We start from the raw sequence: 22,126 nt of genomic DNA, 5'->3' as shown, positions 1-22,126 counted from the left end.
AGCCCGGGGCCAAAAAGTCATGGGACCCCCCTTGCAAAACCAGGTTGTTTTGTGATAGATAATTTTGATGTCTCCTCAATAGGTTTTGGGCCCTTGCCTGTCACGGGCACTAGGCCTACCCACGTAAGTGAGGTACCATTTTTCTCGGAAGAGTTTGGGGAACGCGGGGTGGGTGGAATTTTGTGGACCCACGCAGATTCCAGAACTTTCCACCAGAGAAATGTGAGAAAAATGTGTTTTTTTGGGACAATTTTTTAGGTTTGCAAGAGATTCTTGGTAACAGAACCTGGTGAGAGGCAGTCGAGTCACCCTATCCTGGATTCCCCTGGGTGTCTAGTTTTAAAAAATGCATAGGTTTGCTAGGTTTCCCTAGGTGCCGGCAGAGCTAGGGTTAAAAAACTACAGGTAGGCACATTGCTAAATAAAAGTCTGAGCCTAGTGGGCTTTCTGCCGCCCTGGGGGGGGGGGGAATCGGGAAGGGGGGTTCGTCCCGATATGCCCCCAAAGGGAGCAGAAAGACTCTGGCTATTTTTTGTGGGGGTGGGGGCATTGGTATGACCATTTTGGGCAGCCCCCACCCGACGCATAAAAAAAGCCTGCATACTCGCTGGCGCCTAGTGGGCTTTCTGCCCTCCCAGGGGGCAGATCAGGGGCCACTGCCATCATCTGCCCTCCCGGATGGCAGAAACACTGGAATTTCTGTGGGGGTGGGGTGGGGGTATTGTCATGCCCATTTTGGGCATCCCCTGCCCCTACACTAATAAAACAAAAAAATCCATGGTTTCTAGTGGGCTTTCTGCGCCTCCTGGGGGGGGCCAGATTGGGGGCTACAGCTCCCATCTGCCTCCCAGGGGGCAGAAAGACTGTCATTTTTGGAGGGGGTGGAGGCATTGGCGTGCCCGTTTCGGGCAGCCCACACCTTAAAAACAATTGCGCAAAGAAAAATCCCTGGTGGATAGTGGGCTTTCTGCCCCTCTGGGAGGGCAGAAAGGCTGTAATGGTGGCGGGGGGTGGGGGCATTGGCGTGCCAAATTTGGGCAGCCCCCACACTAAAACCAATTGTGCAAAATAAAATCCCCGGCATTTAGTGGGTTTTCTGCCCCCCCCCCGGGGGGGGCAGATTGGGGGCTACTGCCCCATCTGCCCCCCGGGGGGCCAGAAAGGCTGTAATGGTGGCAGGGGTGGGGGCATTGGCGTACCCATTTCAGGCAGCCACCACCCTAAATAAAATTGCGTGAAAAAAATCCCTGGCGTCAAGTGGGCTTTCCGCCCCCCGAAGGGGCAGATTAGGGGCCAATGCCCCATCTGCCCCCGGGGGGGGGCAGAAAGACTGTAATAATTGTGGGGGTGGGGGCATGGGCATGCCTGTTTTGGGCAGCCCCCACCCTTATTTTTATTTCCAAAAAATTCCCTGGTGTCTAGTGGGCTTTTTGCCCCCCCGGGGGGGCAGATTGGGGGCTACTGCCCCCATTTTACTCCCAGGGAGGCAAAAAGACTAAATGATGCCAAAATGAATCAGGGGGAGCAAAGGCCCTTGCCCAAGGGGCCGCTCCCCCCTCCCTGGTGTCCAGTGGGTGGATCCCTGCTTGGGGATCGCCCTCCTTTGGAGATCCCCAAGCTGGGATCCCCTTTCCAACGATACCTCTCCCGTCTTTCTACGTGCTCAGGGGGCTGAGATAGCCCCCTGAGCACGTAGGAAGGGAAACTGAAATGAGCCTGTTGGCTCATTTCAGTTTCGGTTTCACTGAAATAACGTCAGCTCGACGTGCGCGCTGATCGTCATTTCAGGGAAACCAGGGGGGGCCTCGGGAGCTGGGGAAGCTTTTCCCCAGCTCCCGAGGCTCTTTCAACAAGAAGGGCAATCCCTCTGGTGCCCGCACCAGAGGGATTTCCATTGCATGTTTCATGGCGAGCTGGACTCGTCATGAGCACATGAGCACTGTGTGCCATGACAAGTTCAGCTCGTCATGAGCATGCAAGGGGTTAAACATTTGTTTTATCCCATGCATTTGCATTATTATTGGATTGCACATATATATAAGTATGCAAACCACCACCGGGTCCCTTGAAGAAATCGGACACCGACACAGCTGACTCAGGTTACTTCTCCAAGTTTATTTTGTTAAAATGCTGTGCTGTTGTTACGCGTTTCAACAGGATCCCCTGCCTTGCTCATATATATAAGTATATTTCCATTTCCATTTTGTTTTATCTGATTTATTTGACATATGGAAAAGCCTTTCTGTTAGAGATGGTGGCACTAATAAAACCCTGTGCTTTAGTCTGAAAACTGTCTTTTGACGTGCCTTACTTAGTGAGTGTGGAGCCCCCCACCCCTTTCCAGGTGTTTTCTTGCTTTACAGAGTGCCTCTGCTGGAGAGTGCTGAATTTCTTTTATTTTGGAGTGCAAGCAAGACACCGCCTCAGCATAGATACTGAATCCCGCACCTTTTGAGTGCCCCCAGGCCCAACATTGTCCGCAGCGTTGGCCTGAGACACCGGAAGACTAGACTGGAACTGTAAGTGGTATACGTACCTGTTACACCGCACAATTGTTTTCCTCCACAGGTCAATATTGAACTGCTCTGAAATGTACACGGTGAAACTTCTGAAATCCGAAAAGTATCAATAATGAGAATCGTACTAAACCAAATGCAAAGACCCTGGTCTTAAAATAAAATATAATTTTCTTAAACTGGTCTAGATCCCTTTCTTGAGTTATGAGTCCCTTATTGATCACTGGTGTGCAATAAATGTCTTACACTCCTCTGTGTTAGGCCTAAGGCTCCTGGCCCACACTACCACAAATACAGCACTTTGGGTTTTACACTGAGCCCTGTACACTTTTGGGGAACCCCTGGACTCTGTGCACGGTATCACCACTTGGTGGCAATATCATAAACAGAGCCAGCTTCCTACAGTACCACTAAGGGTTGATCCTTTTGAAAGGTTCAAGCTACAACAATCTACAGCCAGTATATAGGGGTGTCCTACTCAGCTGAGGAGGATTCTGCTATAATACCACAGACGTCTCTGGCTAAAAGGCAAGTAGGGGTCTTTGGGTAAACAAAAGAAAGCTACTCAAGCGATCCATTGACTAAGAACCCACGCTAGAACGTTGGTGACGCCATGTCATACGGCTTACTTTCCCAAGTAAAACTGTGCTTTTTCTTGACAACATAATCGTCAGGATTGTGTGAAACTGATTCTACGCACACCATCAGTATATGTTGGCCTTAGTCCTGCTAGCTCACAGTGCACCATCTGTACCCTTACCCTGGCAAAGTAATAAATGGATTGTGCAAGCTCAGAACACGACAACCCTGACTCTCCAAGGAAATCGTGGTAACAGATCTTGAACCTTTTCGTTTGGTTACTCATGCATACCCAAAGAGATACACAAGAAATACACAACCTGGTGTTCCAATATTTATTGGTGCACCGTGAATCTTGTGTAAAATACATGCATTGCAATAATCAATAGAAGGAAACAGAACTTCGTAATTAGTGTTACGAGGATGGTGAAATGGTGCCTACGCGAGGTCCACATGGACGAGGTCGACAAAGACGCAATTAAAGGGGAAACGGAAAGCTGACCCCCCCAGAAAGGTAATGCCGCCGCTATCCTCAATTAACCAGCGCCAGTAGACGATTGGGGAGGCCGCTATCAAAGCAGCTGTGACACCAGCGTAAATTGGGGCAAGTGCCGCCAGGAGATCAACAAGACACAGGGAAATGGCGGTCGCATAGCGAAACCGAAACCGAGCTCCTGAGGGTCTGCAATGAAGTCAACATCGCCGCCATCTTAGCCAGGAAGCCAGATAACTGAGGTCGGTGGGAGAGAGAAGGCTTATATGCAGACAGATGGCCCAAGTGTGTGGAACCCGGTTAAATAAAAAAAAAAAAGAAAGGCGAAGAAACTAGTAAGCCCTTCGCTCGCGTCTCTGCCACTCACAGCCCAGCCAATTACTGAGAGCACAAGCGGAGCTGTACGCTGAAGTCTGTACAAAAGGTGATCTGCTGCAGTCGCAGTAGGAGGGATACGGCAGTGTGAAGAGGCACACCTGATCTCATAAACCTGCCATATAGCGGCCATATACCTGCCCGGAGAGCTGCCTTCGCCCGGAGTTTCAATCCAGGTCAGGATCAATGTCTCTACCTATCACTGTGATCCTCTAGGGGACTCCCACTTCCATGCTGATCTCCATACTTGGAGGTCCTATTCCCTGGGTGGTAGGTTTTGGCCCCGTTATGATCCCACTCCCTCTCCGCCACTGGACACAACCTAGCCTTTTATCCCACCGGTATGATGGTTTAGAGGGCAGTTAGACCAGAGTCCCTGACCGTGCATTTCTAGTCGCCTCCTGTCCACAATCTCATTGGATTATCCTCACTTGACTTCGGGAATATGCGGCCTCCTCTTCTTATTCTTATTATTTACGCTATCGCTACCCTAGTGGCCCCTCCTCTCCCTATCATGGCTTCCATTCGAATTAAGTCGGGAGTTAACTGCTTCAAAGTCATTTACCCTCCCAATCTGTCCAAAGCAGCAGCAAAACGGCTCAAGCACAACACCACTGAACAATTCCCTGATTCCCTTTTTGTTGATCAATTCCATAATGGGTGCCTAGGGAAACTCAAAAATGACTTATTTTTTTTCACTCACGATATCCCTTCCTGGTCCACCAGCTTCTTCAATTCCCTCAACGTCTCCTCCTCCTCATCTATCCCGCATGGACAGCGGCTAAAAATTTCCCCCTCCACTAGCTTTAATGGCTCTCTCACCACTTTACAATAATGGTACTGTCATGATACAAGCTACAGACTGCTGTCTTTCCCTCTTTGATCATCACTCCCTTCGTCCAACTCATACAACTATGATATCCCTGGATTCTCCTTTAAGCTCATCTCCTTTCGCCCTTTCTCCCCTCCTGACTCCCCGATACTTGATCAGGCCGCGTTCCCGGGAGTCACAGGCCTACTCTTTGTTCCCCCCTACCTTTGCTCCCTCCCCTCCCCCATTCCCAATTGGTTCCTCCCCCTAACTCTTCTACCTTGCCTCCGGCATCCACTCCCCCTCCCCACCCTGCACCTGCCCGATTCTCTAACGGTTTTTCGTCCCCCCTAATCCAACCAACCTCCCCCCTTATTATTCCACCTGTCTTACAACTTGGTCTACCGATCAACTTTCCTTACCTTTCCCCTTCCCTCCCCCTTTCACCTCATCTCTTTCCGCTCTTCCCCGTCCCCTTAATTCTTCTCTTCCACCTCCCTTCTCTCTTCAACCTCCCCTCCCTCTTCCTGTGCTTCCTAACCATGTCTCCTTCCTCGACAATTCCTTCCTCGTCTCCCCCTCACTCCACCTGTTGTCTGTCCCCCTTCAATCACCGTTCATAACTTACAGTACTTGTCCAGCACCTTCCTCTCTTTTCTCCCCATACTTCTGGCCTTCTTGGATCCCCCTCCCTCCCCCCCTTGTACAGCACCCTCTCCTCTCTTCTCCACATACCTTTGGCATTCATCTAACCCCCTGTCCTCCCCTCCCTGTTCAGCCTCTTCTCCTCTCTTCTCCCCTTACCTTTGGCCTTCATTTGACCCCCTTCCGACTCTTCAACCTTCTCCACCTATTTATGATCTCTACTCCCCTCTGTTCAACACCAGTAAAAATATTTCTCTTCCCACCTCTGTTTTATCATCCTCTCCTATTGCCCACCATCTTTCCCTACCTCCGCTCCCTAACTCCCCACCCATTCCCCCACCCCTCCCCTCCCTCCTTCTCCCTCTGCACTTCCTCCCTTTTCCCCCTCCCCCACCTTGCCCCGTCCTCCCTCACTCCCTCCCATTTCCTGCCCATCCATCCCTCCCCGTCCTCAGTCACCCTCTCCTCCACCTCCCTTATCCCGTTACCCCACCTGTCCCCCCTCACCCTCCACACTCCCACCCTTATCCATCAAGCCACCCAACACTCCGTGCTCAGCTCTCCTCTCCCTAGAAAATAAACTTGATTCTCTCATCTCTTCCATTTCCCAGCTTGTAGCGTCCATCTCACTTTTAAGTGCCAAGACGTCCCCCTTCCCTAATACCCTCCCGAGGAGTTCCGTGCTCCCGCGCCCCAATAAAGCAAACCACAGTCTGTCCTCTACAGACATCTCCAACTTACTAGCCAGCTACAAGACCACCAGCGTCACTCCCCCCTCTAGCTTCATCTCCCGTTAATTCTACGCAGTGCACTATTCAGACCATCTCCTCTGTCAGAACCTACCAGCCTCCCTCTTACCAGGCACCCTCAATCAAGAATCTTATCCCCATCTCCCTTAACAGCCCTAACACCCCCATCACCAAACAGTTGCATCAGAGCTGCACTGCTTGCTCCACAACTGCAGATCTGAAGTCAAACACAAATTGGAAATTTCTGACATTATCATCCTCCAGAATCTTGACATGTTCTTCCTCACTGAGACCTGGTTTAATGACTCCTCTCATACTTTGTTTGATCTTCTGGTACCCACTGACTACTCTATCCTCAGAGATGACAGATCAGACAAAATTGGGGGCGGTGTCGCTATCATCTTCAGGAATTCTCTTCAAATGAAAGCCTTCCCTACCACACTTTTCCATACATTCAAATGCCTATCCCTAGAACTTCAAATACATCATGGCTCACCCTTTAGATTCCATGCCATCTACCACCCGCCGGGTAACTGCTCTTCCTTTGTGGAGGAACTCACTGACTTCATCAGTGACCAATTTTCTCAAAGTGACAGACAGATCTTCCTGGGTGACTTCAATCTCCATTGGGGCTCTTTGGAAGACTCGGCTGCCAACAAGCTTGCCACCTTTCTCTCAGCCAACGATCTCTTCCAACATTGCTCAGAAACCACTCATTCCAAGGGCTCAATTCTGGATCTTGTCATATCCAAAGCAGACCTGCTGACTACTGCTCCCCCATCCATGTAGACTGGTCTGACCACTTCCTCGTTCCCTTCCGTTTTCATCTTTCGCATGTTATAACTCTCGGCCAACCTAAAAGAGCTACTACCTGGTTCCGCAACACTAAAAACATTGATCTTGACACTTTTTGTGACTCTGCTGTGCAGTCACTTCCTAGACTTGACCCTAAAGTTGATGTCAACGTTCTCACCTCTCAGTGCCTCTCAGTCCTAGCAGTTGAAATCGACAATGTCGCTCCACTCCAAAGCAAAAGGAAAAGACACACCCCCTCAGCACCTTGGTTCAATGAAGCTCTCTACAATGAAAGGAAAAACCTTAGAATCCTGGAGATACATTGGAGAAAATCTCCTTCTACCTTCAATCTCTCTCTGCTACGTTCAGAAAGATTCAAATACCTCTTTCACATCTTCCATGAAAAAGCATCCCATTTCAGATCCCTCCTTGACTCAGCCAAAAACAGACCCAAAAAACTCTTTGACCTCATCAAAAACCCAAACTGTTCTCCCCTAACTACTAAGCCTGAGGACTCCACAAAGAAAGCAGCCGATTTTGCCATTTTCTTTGATGAAAAGGTCAAAGCACTGGTGGCTCAAGCCGCCTACCCCACCCCCTTTGAGGAGCGGAAATCCTTAGTCGCCTGGCAATACTTTGACGCCATCTCGGAAGATGACCTCCTCAAATGCATCCTCGAAACCAAACCATCCAACCACTCTTCTTGCCCCATCCCTAGCATCATCGCCATCGATTTCTACACCCATACTCTCTCTTACTGGACCGGGCTAGTTAATCTCTTCCTCAGTCAAGGCTCCCTCCCTGTTGCCCTTAAATCAGGACAGGTTACCCCTCTGCTAAAAAAAAAACCTCCGCTGATGCAACGACCTCAACAACTTCCGCCCTATCACCAACCTCCGTTTTCTTTAGAAAATCACTGAAAAATGTGTTGCGAAACAACTTTCCCTACATATTATGGACAATAATCTCCTCGATGTTTTCCAATCTGGATTCATCCAAAATTGCACCACTGAAACAGCCCTGCTGCAAGTGATTGATGATGCGTTGCATATACTCGACTCCGGGGAATCGTGTCTTCTGATTCTTCTAGACCTCTCTGCAGCCTTTGACACTGTTAATCATAGCACCCTCCTCAACACTCTTCAACAGAGAATGGGATTGGATGGCACAGTGCTTAAATGGTTTGCCTCTTTCCTCTCAGACAGATCCCAAATGATTAAGATAGCGAACAGTCTTTCATCTCCATTGGCTGTAGGTCAAGGCATCCCTCAAGGTTCTATCCTGGCACCCACTCTGTTTAATCTCTACCTGGAACCATTAGGGAACCTCTTAAGCAAATCTGGCATCCATTACCATCTTTATGCGGATGACACTCAAATCTACCTCAAGGTGTCTTCCGCACACGATCTCTCACTACTCAACTCTACACTCAACTCCATCCACAACTGGATGTTAGCTCACCAACTCATTCTAAATCCCGCCAAAACTGAATTCCTCCTCCTTTCGACCTCTCCCTCACCTCCTCCTGTTCAATCGTGGATGGATCAGCTTAACCTGCTCAACAACAAACCCATCATTGTCGACAGCGCTAAATCCCTAGGTGTCATTCTTGACAAAAGACTCAACTTAATCTCCCACATCAACTCTAGTGCCAAGAACGCACGGTACCAGTTGTGCCTTCTATGGGGGATCCGTCGGTTCTTCCCGGAGAAAGACTTAAAAACCTTGGTACAATCGCTGGTTCTCTCAAGACTGGATTATTGCAATTCTCTTCTGACGGGCCTACCCAAATCCCACCTCTCCCCTCTCAAATCCATCCTCCATTCAGCAACTCGCTTCATCTCAGGGTCTAAACAAAGCGACCACATCACTCCTATCCTGTCCTCTCTTCGATGACTTCCGATAGAGGCAAGATCTATTTACAAAACTGCCTGCATCACACACAAAGCCTTGAACACGTCCTCCCCTTGTTACCTGGCAAATAAATTGAAATTGTCCGGAGGCTCTCGATCCTCTCGCAATGCGAAAAAGATTCTGCTTGAGCCCCCCGTCTTCAAAAGGGAAAGATCGATGGCGCAATCCTTCTCAGGCAATGCGGTGAGAATATGGAACTCACTTCCCCCATTGCTCCGTGCCACCTCCTCTACCCGGATCTTCAAAGCTGATCTCAAATCTCTTCTCTTCCAAAGACACTTTCAGAACTAATACTTTCATTCTCAGGCCCCTCTAGGAAGTTCGCTCTTCATTGTAAATTTGTATTTTTTCCTGTGCATTCCTCACCCCTGCGTGCTGTGTTGGATTTTGTGTTTGTGTACCCTTCATTCTCAGGCCCCTCTTGGAAGTTCGCTCTTCGTTGTAAATTTGTATTTTTTCCTGTGCATTCCTCACCCCTGTGTGCTGTGTTGGATTTTGTGTTTGTGAAACCATTCATTTTTAGTCTGTGTAATGTTCTATTTTGTACCACTTTTCTCTTGTAACGTAACTAGCTCTATTGTACAGCGCTCTGACACCTTTGGGTAATGTCCGCGCTTTATAAAAATGCACTAAATAAAAATAAATAAATAAAATAAAGAAACAGAATCATTCAACCATTGTGCTGTAACAGTGAATATCGCTCCCAAATGATTACAATTCATCGTTTGCCGGAGATAGCGATGACTGTCAATGGTTTGGGGCATTGGTAGATTGCATCAGGGATGGGCCTGCAAGTTTGGGCTCGTGAGGTGTGCTGGGCAATGCTCTCAGAGCCGCACTGGCACTGCCAAGCCCTGAAGGAGGCGAGAATCGCCAATTCACCAGAATCGCTGATTCACGTATTTGTTTCCTTAGGGCAGGTACATTTCCTACAGAGAACTCAGCACTGTGCATGACAGGAAATGATTCATATTCAAGAAGGGTTTTCTGTGGAATATTAGATTTGATACCACTGGCACAACACTCAAGTCAAATGGTAAACATTATATATGTATATTAAGGTCTAAAAACAAAGCTACATTTGATAAAAGATGCTCGGCGCTTATACAAACTGGCCTCTGCCATGGATGCCCTCGTGAGGGCAATCTGTGGATTACCCCCCAAAAAATAATAAAACCGGGCATGTAACCGCAGAGCAACCAGTGCTCTGGAAATAGTTTTTCATCCCAAAGTATTGCCTCAGTGACGTCAGGTGTTTTGCGCTTTTGTTTCACTGCTTTTCTTCTAAAGAGGTTGAAAAGCGGAAGCTGCTGCCGTGCGAGTCTCTGCCAGAAATAACCGCACGTTTTACCGCACCCCCCTCTCGGAGACAGTTTGCATCTCCTGAGTGACCACGCCTCCTGAGCTTCTGCTTCAAGTGTCAACCACCTTCCTCCTCCCCGTGACAGACCACCCGCCTGAGTGACCACCACCCTCCCTCCAGCCCGGTCCCAGCCCCCTCACTCATGACCACACCTCCTCCCCGTGACAGACCACCCGCCTGAGTGACCACCACCCTCCAGCCAGCCTGGTCCCAGCCCCCTCACTCATGACCACACCTCTTCCACAGTGACACCTTCCCTAGGCCTAGCGCCCCCTCCTCAGTGAGCACAAATAGCCCACCGCCCCGAGGGACTACGCCTCTCCTAGCCTGGGCCCACCCCCTCCATCCGTGTACACCCTCCCAGGATCTAGGTCCAGCAAAGGTCCTCGATAGCCACCCTGTCCTCGGTCGAACACCCCTCCCTCAGTGACCACCCCACGTTCTCAGGCCCGCTCTGAGTGGCCGCACCTTCCTCCACCTGATCCCACCCCCATTCCTCAGTGACCACACCTCCCTTGTCCTGATCCCAGCCCACTGCTTCAGTGACCACACCCTCCTCGTCCTGGGTCAAGCCCCCCACTCACATTGGCCACGCCTCCCCGTGCCCTGTTCCCAGCCCCACTCTCAGTGATCAACCCCCTATGAGTGGCCGCACCTCCCCTCCACCTGATCCCACCCCTATTCTTCAGTGACCACACCCTCCTTGTCTTGGGCCAAGCCCCCCACTCGCAGTGACCACGCCTCCCCAGACCCTTTCCCCGTGCCCGGTTCCCAGCCCCCTCCTCTCAGTGACCACGCCCCCTGCACTGGTGCCAGTGTGCTGCAGTGAGGCCTGTCTGCAGCTGACTGAGGTGGGAGAGGCAGGAGGGAGAGGCGAGGTGGAGAGGACGGTGCGGATTGCAGCGGCCAGGGCACGTCCACCCCGGAGATCTGTACCTGTAAAGTAAAAGGTAGGTTACCGAGCAGTCACTGCGGTGCAGCCCCCCCCCCCCCCCCCCACCTCAAGTGCCGACTGGGGACAGAGGCCGCAGACCCTTCTCGAAGCAGCAACACTGCCCGGCACTTTGTGTGTTTAATGTGTTCTGCTGGCCTCTGCACACTCCGGCGGCTGTTTGGTCACTAAAAAGTAACCTCCGGTTATATCCATGCAGAGTCACTGAAAAGATTTACAACTCTCTAAACCTGTTTTGAGCCTCGATAACAGACCTTGTGTAGGACAGAGCAGAGATTTACCGGCAAGTACAGGGTTAAACATGAAGGAAAGAAACTCGAACGAACCTGAAAATACAACTTTTCGGTGCTTGTTTGCAGCTGCGCCCGAGGCGGCGGCTGCCTTCTTGCCGTGTGAACAGCTGTCCTTCCTGCTGCACTTGAACTTGTATTTTTAAATTCAACTATACGACTTTCTGTTCCAACCTTAGTGTGCTCGGGACATTCAGAGATGAGCATCACCTTTGGGGCAGGATTGCCACATAATGTCCGGCCATTTAACAAAGCATTGCATTCTGGGACTTGTAGTGTTATCATTTAGAGTAATGCATGTTGAATCCTTGTTCTGCCGTCAGTGAGCGTGGTGTCGTGAACAGGCACTGTGATCATTGGGGTGCCTGTGTGGGACAGGGATGGTGCGAGAAAAGGGTACTGCCCTAGCCTCGTTGCTTAGCCCACTGTTCTCGTCGCCCAGCACTGGTGGGTTCAGTTTGTGACACTTTCCATTCTGGGTGATTTCGCTTTTCACACAGGTGTCTTTTAATTTAATTTGCAACATAAACGATGATGGACGGAATGCTGAGCTCATTATCGTATTTGTACATCATACATGTTACCTTTAAATTGCCTCAGAGCATCTATTTGTTTAATTGATTAGGGAGGAATGGTGCAGGCCACCAACTTGGAGGCCTGAAAGCCCCAGCACACTGCTGGCTCAGAGCCCACATTAACTTCATATGTTACATGTGTGACGTGGGACCACATGACAAGAGGCTGCCCCATTCCTGTGAGTCAGTCTCCTTTTGGACTAGCAGTTGGATGGTTGGTGTGACAGTCGGCGAGAGAGTGGGAGGAAAGACAGGAAGAGAGGAGAGTGCGCTGTGAAAAATGGGGGAGCGTTTTCTGCATAAATATGTATTTCATGGATTTGGCCCATAATTCATCATCTGCTGAATAACCAGCAGATTTCAACACCAAATTTTTCTCTAGCTCAAACAGATCAAAAGTTACTAAAAACTTGACGGCACTTGTTGCTGCACAGTGGAAGGCCTTTTGCAAAGGTTGAATGGTCACCTTTCTGTTGCTTATATCTGTATTTGGGTATCAAAGTGGTATTAATGTGGTGAAACCTTTGCCCAGATTGTGTTAATGTGTAAAAAAAATCCAAAATAATTTGTCAATACCAACACAATATGTGTTGCAGTATGCCACATAATTTGCCATATAATTTAGTCAATCCTGCCTCATAATTTGGTCCTTCTTTGCCACATAATTCCAGTGGTCCTAGGTAAGACTTGGGGGTCGATTAGTATGTCGGGCGGATTGCCACCGCCCGCATAGCGGTGGTGATCCACCTGACCTTTTCGTCCGCCCGCATGCCATTTCCCCCCGCCATATTAGTATGGCGGGGGGGGGGGGACCCCGGCGGACGGAAAGACCGTCTGCCGGTTTTCTGCCAGTCGACCGGGCGGAAAAGGAGCTGTATATGGTGGCGGTGTCTGCAAGACACTGCCATCCATATTACAATCCATGCGGTGAAATGCCTTTCCATGGCGGCATTGCCGCTATGGAAAGGCATGCAGTAACTGCATGCGGGGGCCCTTTGCGGGCCCCCAAGGCTTTGGGGGTACACCCCTGCATTTGCATGCACAACATGGCAGGCACAGCGCGGTGCCTGCCATGTTGTGCATGGAAATGCACAACATGCCTTTTTGCCATTGCGGCGGGTGCTGCTGAAAGCAATGGCCGCCGCAATGTCAGAAATGTGGGATGCGCCCGCTAGTGTGGCGGGTGCATCCTAATCTTCCCCACGGGACCGCCGCACATATGGTGGGTGGTCCCATCTCCGTTAGGGTGGCGGGCGGATCCTAATCAGCCCCTTGGTGTTCATGTGCACCATGCAGGAGCCAGATTTATGGCTTAACAGAAACTAAGAATTTAAAATAGTGAAGTGTGAAATTTGAAAACTGAACATCTTGTAGGATCTGTATAACTCGAGGGATACCTCTGCTGTGCGAGGCCTGAGCCTGTAGTGTTTGTGAAACCTAAAATATAGATCTGCCTCTTGGAAGCTGACTTCTGCAGGAGATGTGAGCCTGTAAGTTCTTGGTCACCCAAAGCATCGCTGTGGTGTGAGCTGAATGAGCTAGTAAGGTATAGCGCTGCTGTCTAAATCCAGTGCCTCGTGTTCTGTGGAAGGATGGCAACAAGCCCCTTAAAATCCCATGTTTGCTCATTTTCTTCTGCTGTTTGTGTGGACAACAGGCAGTGGGTTTTGGTCCCGGTTAGAACACTTTATCAAAATATTAAATTCTGCACAGGTCACTTCAACCCCCTATGCCTAAATTTACAAATATGTGTAGCTTGAGGAGCTGTTCTTGTATTTCCGCATTCACCACTGGTCCCTGTAAGTGTTTGGCCCTTAAGCGCTAATGTCCCGGCTCGTTAGTGCTTGGAGAGTTTCTACTGTATGTGCTCAGGATAGAAATACCATATTTTTAGTGGTTTTTGTTTTCATTTCTTCGTACATAAGCCCTCCTTAGCAAGGGTTGGAGCCTGAAAGGTAGCTTTCATGGGGTGGGGTCGAACTGCAGACTCCTGTAGGCTGCAGGCTAGCATCTCAAAGTTCAAGTTTAATAAAACCAACACCAGTACGTGTGATAAGTGTACCCAGCCATGTCCAGCTGCCTCTTGGCTAGGTTCACACTATAGAAACGCCTTGTGCATACATACACAACATACACCGTCTGCAACCAACATGGCGTAAAACGCGTTCTTTGGTGAAACTGCACTATTGGGACATAGGATATGTTCAACTTTGAATCCTCTGTATATGGTATTCAACGGAATGCGATTTTGTGTCTGAATTTAGAAATGGCATTACAGTGTGAATGTATAGCTGTGACGTAAAGCGCCTCAGCTGCTTTTTTCAGGGTGGAGATGGGACGTTATCTCCAGACTCTCTGGTTCACTCCCTGTACGTAGGTGCTCATATAATTTACAACTAAACCTGTGAAGAGATTAACTGGCATTATGTTTGTCCTCGCATAGCGCCATAAAGCCTCCAACATGACTCAGTGACTTAAACGCTCGCTGCTGAGCAAAGCAGTGCTCTGTAAGTCTCAAGTTTGATTCCTGGCTAGTCAATTCTGACTTCCATCCTTCTGAAGCCGGGAGATGGGGCACCATTATATATATATATATTAATAGTAACGCCTGTAAATTTGCAGTACTTGAAAACGTCAGGAGAGCAGTGTGAAGCACTATATAAAAGACAGGATATACGGAGTAAAGTACACCTGCTGTATATTCTAATGATATTGTAAGTCACCAAGGACTTCAGTGACCATTTGTAGGAGCAAGGTTGGAAGCTGAATTCCTTTATGAAGGAGCTCTGAGGTGCCTTGAAGTATCCTTTAAAAGTAAAGCAGAGGAAATGTATTCATGATAATACTTGGTCACACCACTGCCTTCTCGCAAACCTCCTAAATCCCTGGAATCCTGCTCTTCCATATGACAGAGATAGTACAGTTACAGACATGAAGAACCAAAGCGGAGTCTGTAGTGTAAAATCAAGTACACCAAAAAGCATAAAGTAATTTGTTACAAAAATGGTTAGAATCAGTTCAAAAAATACATAGTGAAACTACATTAGCTAAAATGTGTAGAAATGTAGAGGACTTCTGTCCTTCTTCTAATGACCTATTTTGGCAGAGAATGTACATGTTGCCTTAAGTGTCTCCTTTCTGCTGATCACTGTTCCTTTTAGTAAAACGGAACGACCAGCCAGTTCTCGTTTTGATTATTTAAACTGAAGCTGCGATGATGCTCGGTGATCTGCCTTTCATCCTGTCTATGCGATACCAAAGGGGATGATGGACGGAGCATTTGAGCAAATCAAACACCCACCCCCAGTCAACTGATCTGGGTTTAATCCATCATCATTCTTTAGCTCACCCCGAAACCGGTCCTAGGATGCTTGTTTCCAGTCCAGGGAGGACCTGGCTTGGCTTTTCGGGCTGGACTGTTCCCATGAGGCACAGGGTCAAGACTGATTTGCATATGGCTGGGTTCAAACTGGAACGGCATTGTGAGCAAAGAAACGATGGATTTAGGTCCAGATCTCTGTACTGGGGTGAATGTAAGACATTGTTCTGCATTCGGTCCATGAACTGTTGTTTTTGCATTTGTCACCCCCAGTGGGAAGGGTATGTCCAGACGTGGGTCCCGTGCTCTCCTGTAGGATGCTTGTTTCCAGTCCAGGTGTTTCCAGTCCAGGGAGGACCTGGCTTGGCATTTCGGGCTGGACTGTTCCCATTGGGTGCAGAGTCAAGACTGATTTGCATATGGCTGGGTCCAACCTGGGGTGGCGTGGTGAGCAAAGAAACGATGGATTTAGGCCCGATCTCTGTCGGCATTCTGTCCATGAACTGTTGTTTTTGCATTTTTCATCCTGTCTGTGGCAGGAGGCATTATGATATTACAACTCAATTGTAATAACTTATTACACTTGAACAGCTACATAATTTTCTTATCATGGGTGTCAATGGGTATCACGACGCTACCATAATACTGAAACTAGAGTCAAGCTTTTACGAAGGGATTGCAGGCTTATTGTTAAGAGTGCAAGAGCCATTCCAGTGTTTTAGTTTGTGATATCACATCTGTTCAGTTGACCATGTTGCTCGTCCCAGACTGCCGGCCCTTAGAGTGACTCCAGCTTAGCGGAACGTGTGGGCTGTTGTAGGCCTCACTTCTGTTTCTCTCTGCAGCATGGACCCAACCAACCCTGCTGTCACGTTTTAAACCCTGTGAGCCCACTCTGAGAAAGCTGCTGAAATATGGAACATCACTGTAGAGTTAAGAATTTGCAATCATACCAGTCTTTCAACAAGCATTTGCAATGCAATAGGTCTTGCATTTGTGAGAGTTCAAGCTATTGGCGTTGTAAATTACAATGCCTTTTATTTATCTGTTTTGATAATTAACACATAAAAGGCGTTGTCATGTACAATGCCAATAGCTCAAGCTCTTGTAAATGCGAGACCCATTTCAAAGAAGCGGCCGCCATTGGACCGGGCTGCTTGGAAAGTGAAGGCACGCATGGCGCGCTGAATGTTGCAGGAAAGTATGTCTGCCTGCAGTAGGGGAAACTCGTTAAAGAAAATAGTGCTGCAGCCTAAATATGACATACCGTGTAACAGAAGTAAAAGGGCCAGTCCTCATGGGAGGTTACAAATGAAGACAAGGCGGTGCAAATGAGGGACTAACAAGCCTTTTAACGAATCAGAAGCCAGCATTTACGAAGGACCATGACACAAACCAATGACAAATATGGGCGGGGCTTCAAGTCCTTACTCTAATTCAGCATGCCTCGCAGAGCAGGGCATGTGCCGCCCAGGCTCAACCTGAAACGGGATGAAACTATTCAGTCAGTCAGAAAACTTTATTTCGGCAAAATTGCCATAAAAGTGCAGACATCACATTTAAAAAGAAACAACATATATAACCAATAGTATTAAAACCTCTCATAAAACAATAATTTAAATCGTTGTAAGTACATAAAAAGTAAATGATGTTTAGCACAGAGATACAGTAAAAAGATACATGGCTTGCAAAAAATAGGGAAAAGACGTTACAACACTAGGTGTTTTCTTGTTACCCACATTGAGAAAAGGTATTTTGCAGTTACTGTGACGAATAGGGGCGAGGTATCAGATTTCATTACCCTATGTAGGTCTCTAAAATTTCTTACACCAAGATTTTTGGCTAGTTGAATGATCCATTTTTTGCGTGGGTTAGTGTAAGCCTTGCAAAAAAATAATACATGGGCCTCTGTTTCTTCATTCAGACTACACCCTGGGCAAGAACGAATTATAGAGCCTTCCCATTTATTCGTCCTGGAAAACAAAGGGAGGGATCCATGCCTAAATTGGATGTAAAGTTTCTTGGCAAGCAATGGTTGGATCAAATCCAATACGGGCTCGAAGCTGTAATTTCATTTCGAGGAATACAGAGGTCATGTTAGTGCTAGGCTCTAGGCGTAGCATTTGCATCATTTTGTATTCCTCTATCGCTTTTGCCAACTGTTTGTTTTTGTAGGGCAACACAAGTCACCTCTGGATTAAGCCAAAGATCCTCCCTACCAATTGCTCCGAAAAACTTTTTAATGTATGCAAGCCACGAAATGGTGCCAGCCCCAGGTAGCATCATGTTTGATTTTAATTCCTCCCTAAAGTTGGCGAGTTCTGGTGTGCTCCACAAACGGCGCCAATACATGACCGGGCGGGAAGCAACCAGATCCGCTATTGGGTGGATTCCAAGATCCATTCTAAGGGGTTGGAGGGGAGTACTCTTGGGTAGTGCTAAAAGTTGTCTCATAAAATGATTTTCTGACCTTACTAAGGACTGGACTGCGCTATGGCCCCAAAGTTCAGCGCCATAGGTCGCCACTCCTCTTGCCTGGACCTTATAAACCTCTACAAGCGGGCCGATTAACTTTATCGGGCTGTCCCGGTACATCTTCAGGATTCCCCCGGAGACTTGGACCAGTTTCAGATTAGCCTTTAGAATCTGGGCTCCCCAGTCCATTTTGTTACTTAGTGTAAGCCCCAAATAATCAAAGACCGATACTCGTTCCAACGGTAGATCGTCAAGCTTTGGGATCGGGCAGTTTGTGGTATCCGCATGCAGAACCATGTATTTGGTCTTGTTGACATTGATGACCAGATTCCTGTCTCTGCAAAAGGTTGCAAAACCCTCCAATACTCTTTCCATTCCCATTGCAGTCTTGGACAGGAGCAGAGTATCGTCTGCGAACATTAGTGCGGGTATTTTTCTACCTGCTAGCCTGGGTGCATCAATATCTGTTAGGGCTAGCAGTTCTTCCACAAGGCCGGTTAAAAAAAGAGAGAAGAGGGTCGGAGCGAGCACACAGCCCTGCCTCACTCCTCTTTCGACGGGGAAGGGGGATGTTAGTTCACCATTTTGGCCATACCTTACCCTGGCAAAATTGTCTTTGTGGAGGGTTTCCATAAGATGGCATAGGTAAGGAGGGACACCCATTCCCTTTAAAAGGTCCCAAAGCTGTCGTTGGTCGACCATATCAAAGGCGGACTTTAGGTCAACAAAAGATAGGTAAAGACTACCTCCTTCCAATTTAATGGATTTCCAGTAGGATGAAACTATTGCTTACAAAACACATCAAATTCTGTGGCAAAATCGATCCTGTGGTAGGTGCTGGCATTCGTGGCTTTTAAAACAAACTAAACTGTGCTGGTAACATCACAAAAATGTATCAAACCAGATCTCAGGCCCAGCAGATGCCTGTGCACTCCTCTGCGAGGGGCGCCCATAAACTGGGATCTGAGGATATTGTAATTATGGTGTTTAGAGGGATGTGCCAAAGAGGACATATAATCTTCAACGGCATCTGCCATAAAGTGCAAATTGCACATACAGAATCGATGGAATTAGACAGTACTGTGCAGCAAAAGGTTATTTAAGGAGAGAAACGACACAGGTTTACATTGGAGGCCCTGCAGGCACTCCAACCCACCCAGACAATTCATTTCTAAATATTTTTGTTTTTGAAGGAGCAAATGATACAGAAGTAAAAAGCTAAACAGCAACACTAACCCGCGATACCAGACATTATGAAGCTGTGAAACAAAACGATAATACAAAGAATAATAAAACTCCACAGCAGAGGTTGGCCTGAGTGCGTGACAATTAAAACGCACCGTCTCGCTGAACAATTAAAAGTGCCGCAGATTAGAGGGGGCGAGGCAACAGATTACCAGGGAGAGCCAGAGCCGAGCCAAGGGTCCGGCTCGGGTCTTGGAGCCCTGAAAATATGTGCGATGTAAATCTTACAGCGAAGATCACGTAAAAATATGATGGTCTCTTAAAAAAAAAAGTGTATTTCTTGAAAATGTGAAGGCTTTGACGTTAATACTGTACCTATAGCGCTGCACTGAGAAGTACTTATTAAAAGTGAGTTTTATACAACTGACAGCCTGAACTCACATATTTGAAAGCCAGGAGCCTATATCTCGACACAATTTTCACACATGTAGCACTAAATGTTACAATATTTGTAGCTAAAACTGACCCTAATGTGAAGGGGTCACGTTTGAGTTGCTGGTCGCAGTATTGTGTGGTAAAGGTGGTGGAAGGAACCATACACATGCAGTGTTGGTATAGTGAAGTGGTAGTGCCACAGAATGCGACCTATAACGCCGCATAATTTGCTTTCTCGTGCTGCATAGTTAGGCAACCCTATCGTGTAGTTTGGTTTGACCCGTGGTGTCTGCAAGGCGGCGTCCTGCCGCCCTCCACTCGGCCCCCGGCGGTGCCTGTCCCTCCCTCCCCAGGCGGTGTCCCTCCCTCCCTCCCTCCACCTGCTGCCTGCGCCCCGGCAGATCCGCGCCCGCCCCCTCGTACTCCGGCTAGTGTAAGCACCAGGAGCGGGCGGGCCTGTTCCGGGCCAGGAATGTGCGCCCGGAGGGGCGGGTGTGTCCTACCGGGAAGGACTGAGGAGGCGAGGACCTCCCTCTGCACTGGGAGGGGAGGTGGGGGCAGGGAGGGGTCCAGGGGCTCCCGCGCCCACCAGTGCAGAGAACTCCTCCTGCATCATGATGGGGTCCTGCCTGGCACGGCCGAGTCTACCTCTCATCTTTCCGAAGTCGGTAAATTGGGTGCCATTAAATTGGTTAATAATAACAAGTGTTATTTACAGTGCTTAGAAACGGCAGAAAGTGACTACCGTACGCTATATAAAAACACATTATTGCTTCTTTATATGTGTTAATACGTAACGCAGGAACTCTGAGCATTAGGGGAGGGCAGCTGTCAGGTTAGTAACGAATGGAATTTGTGCTGTTATGGCTTGTAAACCATTCTTCCCACAGACGAGCCCCTTAAACACCTGATATATCGAGCATTGTAAATATATACATTCTAAAGCAGCGGGGTATACTGTCGCCCCTATACTGGCCTCCTTCCTTGCAAAATTCACAGTAACCTTGAGTGTGGCGAGCTGTACTCATTTTGGCAACATAGCACACGCACTGTGTAAAGTGGCAACTTCAGAACATTGTGACTTTCCTTTCACTCTTGTTAACTACATGCTCAAGCGCAGCAACACGTGACCTGATGAAAGCCCCACTGCCCGCCATTCACTGCACCAAAACACTTCGACAGAGGACACACTGCAAACACACACCCTTCCAAGCAAGCACAGCCTGGGGAGTAGAATGCTGCTCTTGGGCCCTCTTCATGGGCATGAAGCGCTATATAAGGTACAACAGAAAATAAAAAGTAAATTGTGTGTGCGTATAGTACAAGAGAGAAGGCCACTCATTTTCTGCTTCTCCACTTTTCAGGCCTCGCCTAGGCAGCGCTTGTGCTGTGTCTTCAAGACCTGCTGTGTTCAGGGTATGAAGCAAAACCATTGTTAAACAAAATAAGAACTACGACTGACTACTAGTTTAGCACTTCATATCCCAAAGTCTCACAATTAGTATTTGGATCCTGTGCACAATACTTCCGGAGTGCGTCGTAGAGCAACCCCACTGACAATCAGTAACAGATAAGATAAACAAAGATGGAAGGTGCACCAGTCAGGAGAAGTCCAAAACAAATCGGTATCTTTAGTTATATCCTTTATTTTCTTACAGATACTCAGCCAACGCGTTTCGTTCCACACTGGAACTTCTTCAAGGCTGCAAATGATTGACATGACAACATAGAAAAACATTTATAATCTATGGACAACAAACATATATGACTTTAGACAACACTGTCATATAATACAAACAGTTTTACCAATATTTAAAAGCTTTCACAGACACAGAAATCAAAAAAGACATAAAAACCAATCATAAAGAATAATAAACATGTACAATCTGAGACAATGAGCAAATGGAACATGGATGACAGAACATGGATATTTAGATAATACATCCGAGCAGATTTATAAAAAACAGTGTAACAATATCACTGTGAATAAAAGGTGTGTATAGATTTCATTAATTATCTAGTCCTAAAGAATCTTTTTAGCAAGCGCATTAGAAATATACGGACCTACGGCAAGAAAGGTCCATTGTGTCTTGTGGTGTTAATACAAGATACAAGTTGATAGAAACAACAAGGAAAATCGGGTGACGAGTACAGAAAGAAACAAAAAAAGGAAGAGAAAGGTAATCCAAAACTCACCAAATGTAAGTCTTGGGACCAAACGAACAAGGCAATGAAATGTGTCTTAGTTCCACATTCATCAATAGAATTCAAAGCAAAGCAGATGATCTGGTAAAAAGATAAATACAAATATATAAATATATTTAAATTTAAAAAGCAACCCTGAAAATTGCTATATATCAGAACTCAAAGGAAAAAGTGCTCCGAACAGATATCTGACCACTATTCCTGAGATAGTAAATGTCCTATGTAAATCCTGTGTCAATAAACCCACATGGTAAATGTGAAAATATAAAAATATTCAAACTAGTAATCTTCTAAATATAATAGATGTGCAAGGGCATGTTCCTCTTGAAAAACATTGGATGGTAATAATGAGAATGCAAACTTACCCTCCAAAGTAGATGACATATAACATATAGTAAGGTGCTCTTGGGTTGCCAGCGCTGTAAGCATAAATTTAACTTGCGCTTCCAC

The 22,126-nt window shown here is 47.6% G+C and overlaps 1 protein-coding gene across 1 annotated transcript in view; it reads left to right on the top strand.

Annotated features, from left to right (window-relative positions):
* The first annotated feature begins 11,051 nt into the window (after positions 1-11,051).
* LOC146816438 (calpain-1 catalytic subunit-like) overlaps positions 11,052-22,126 on the top strand; it is a 476,307-nt gene continuing 465,232 nt past the window's right edge. Inside the window, exon 1 of the mRNA XM_085610281.1 lies at positions 11,052-11,190. The gene's annotated coding sequence lies outside the window, so the exon portion shown is untranslated. The remainder of the gene's footprint in view (positions 11,191-22,126) is intronic.

Source organism: Triturus cristatus, chromosome 6 (assembly GCF_964204655.1).
Source record: "Triturus cristatus chromosome 6, aTriCri1.1, whole genome shotgun sequence".
NCBI lineage: Eukaryota > Metazoa > Chordata > Amphibia > Caudata > Salamandridae > Triturus > Triturus cristatus.
Note: the sequence above shows the minus strand (reverse complement) of the source record. Positions and strands in the feature narration are given on the sequence as shown.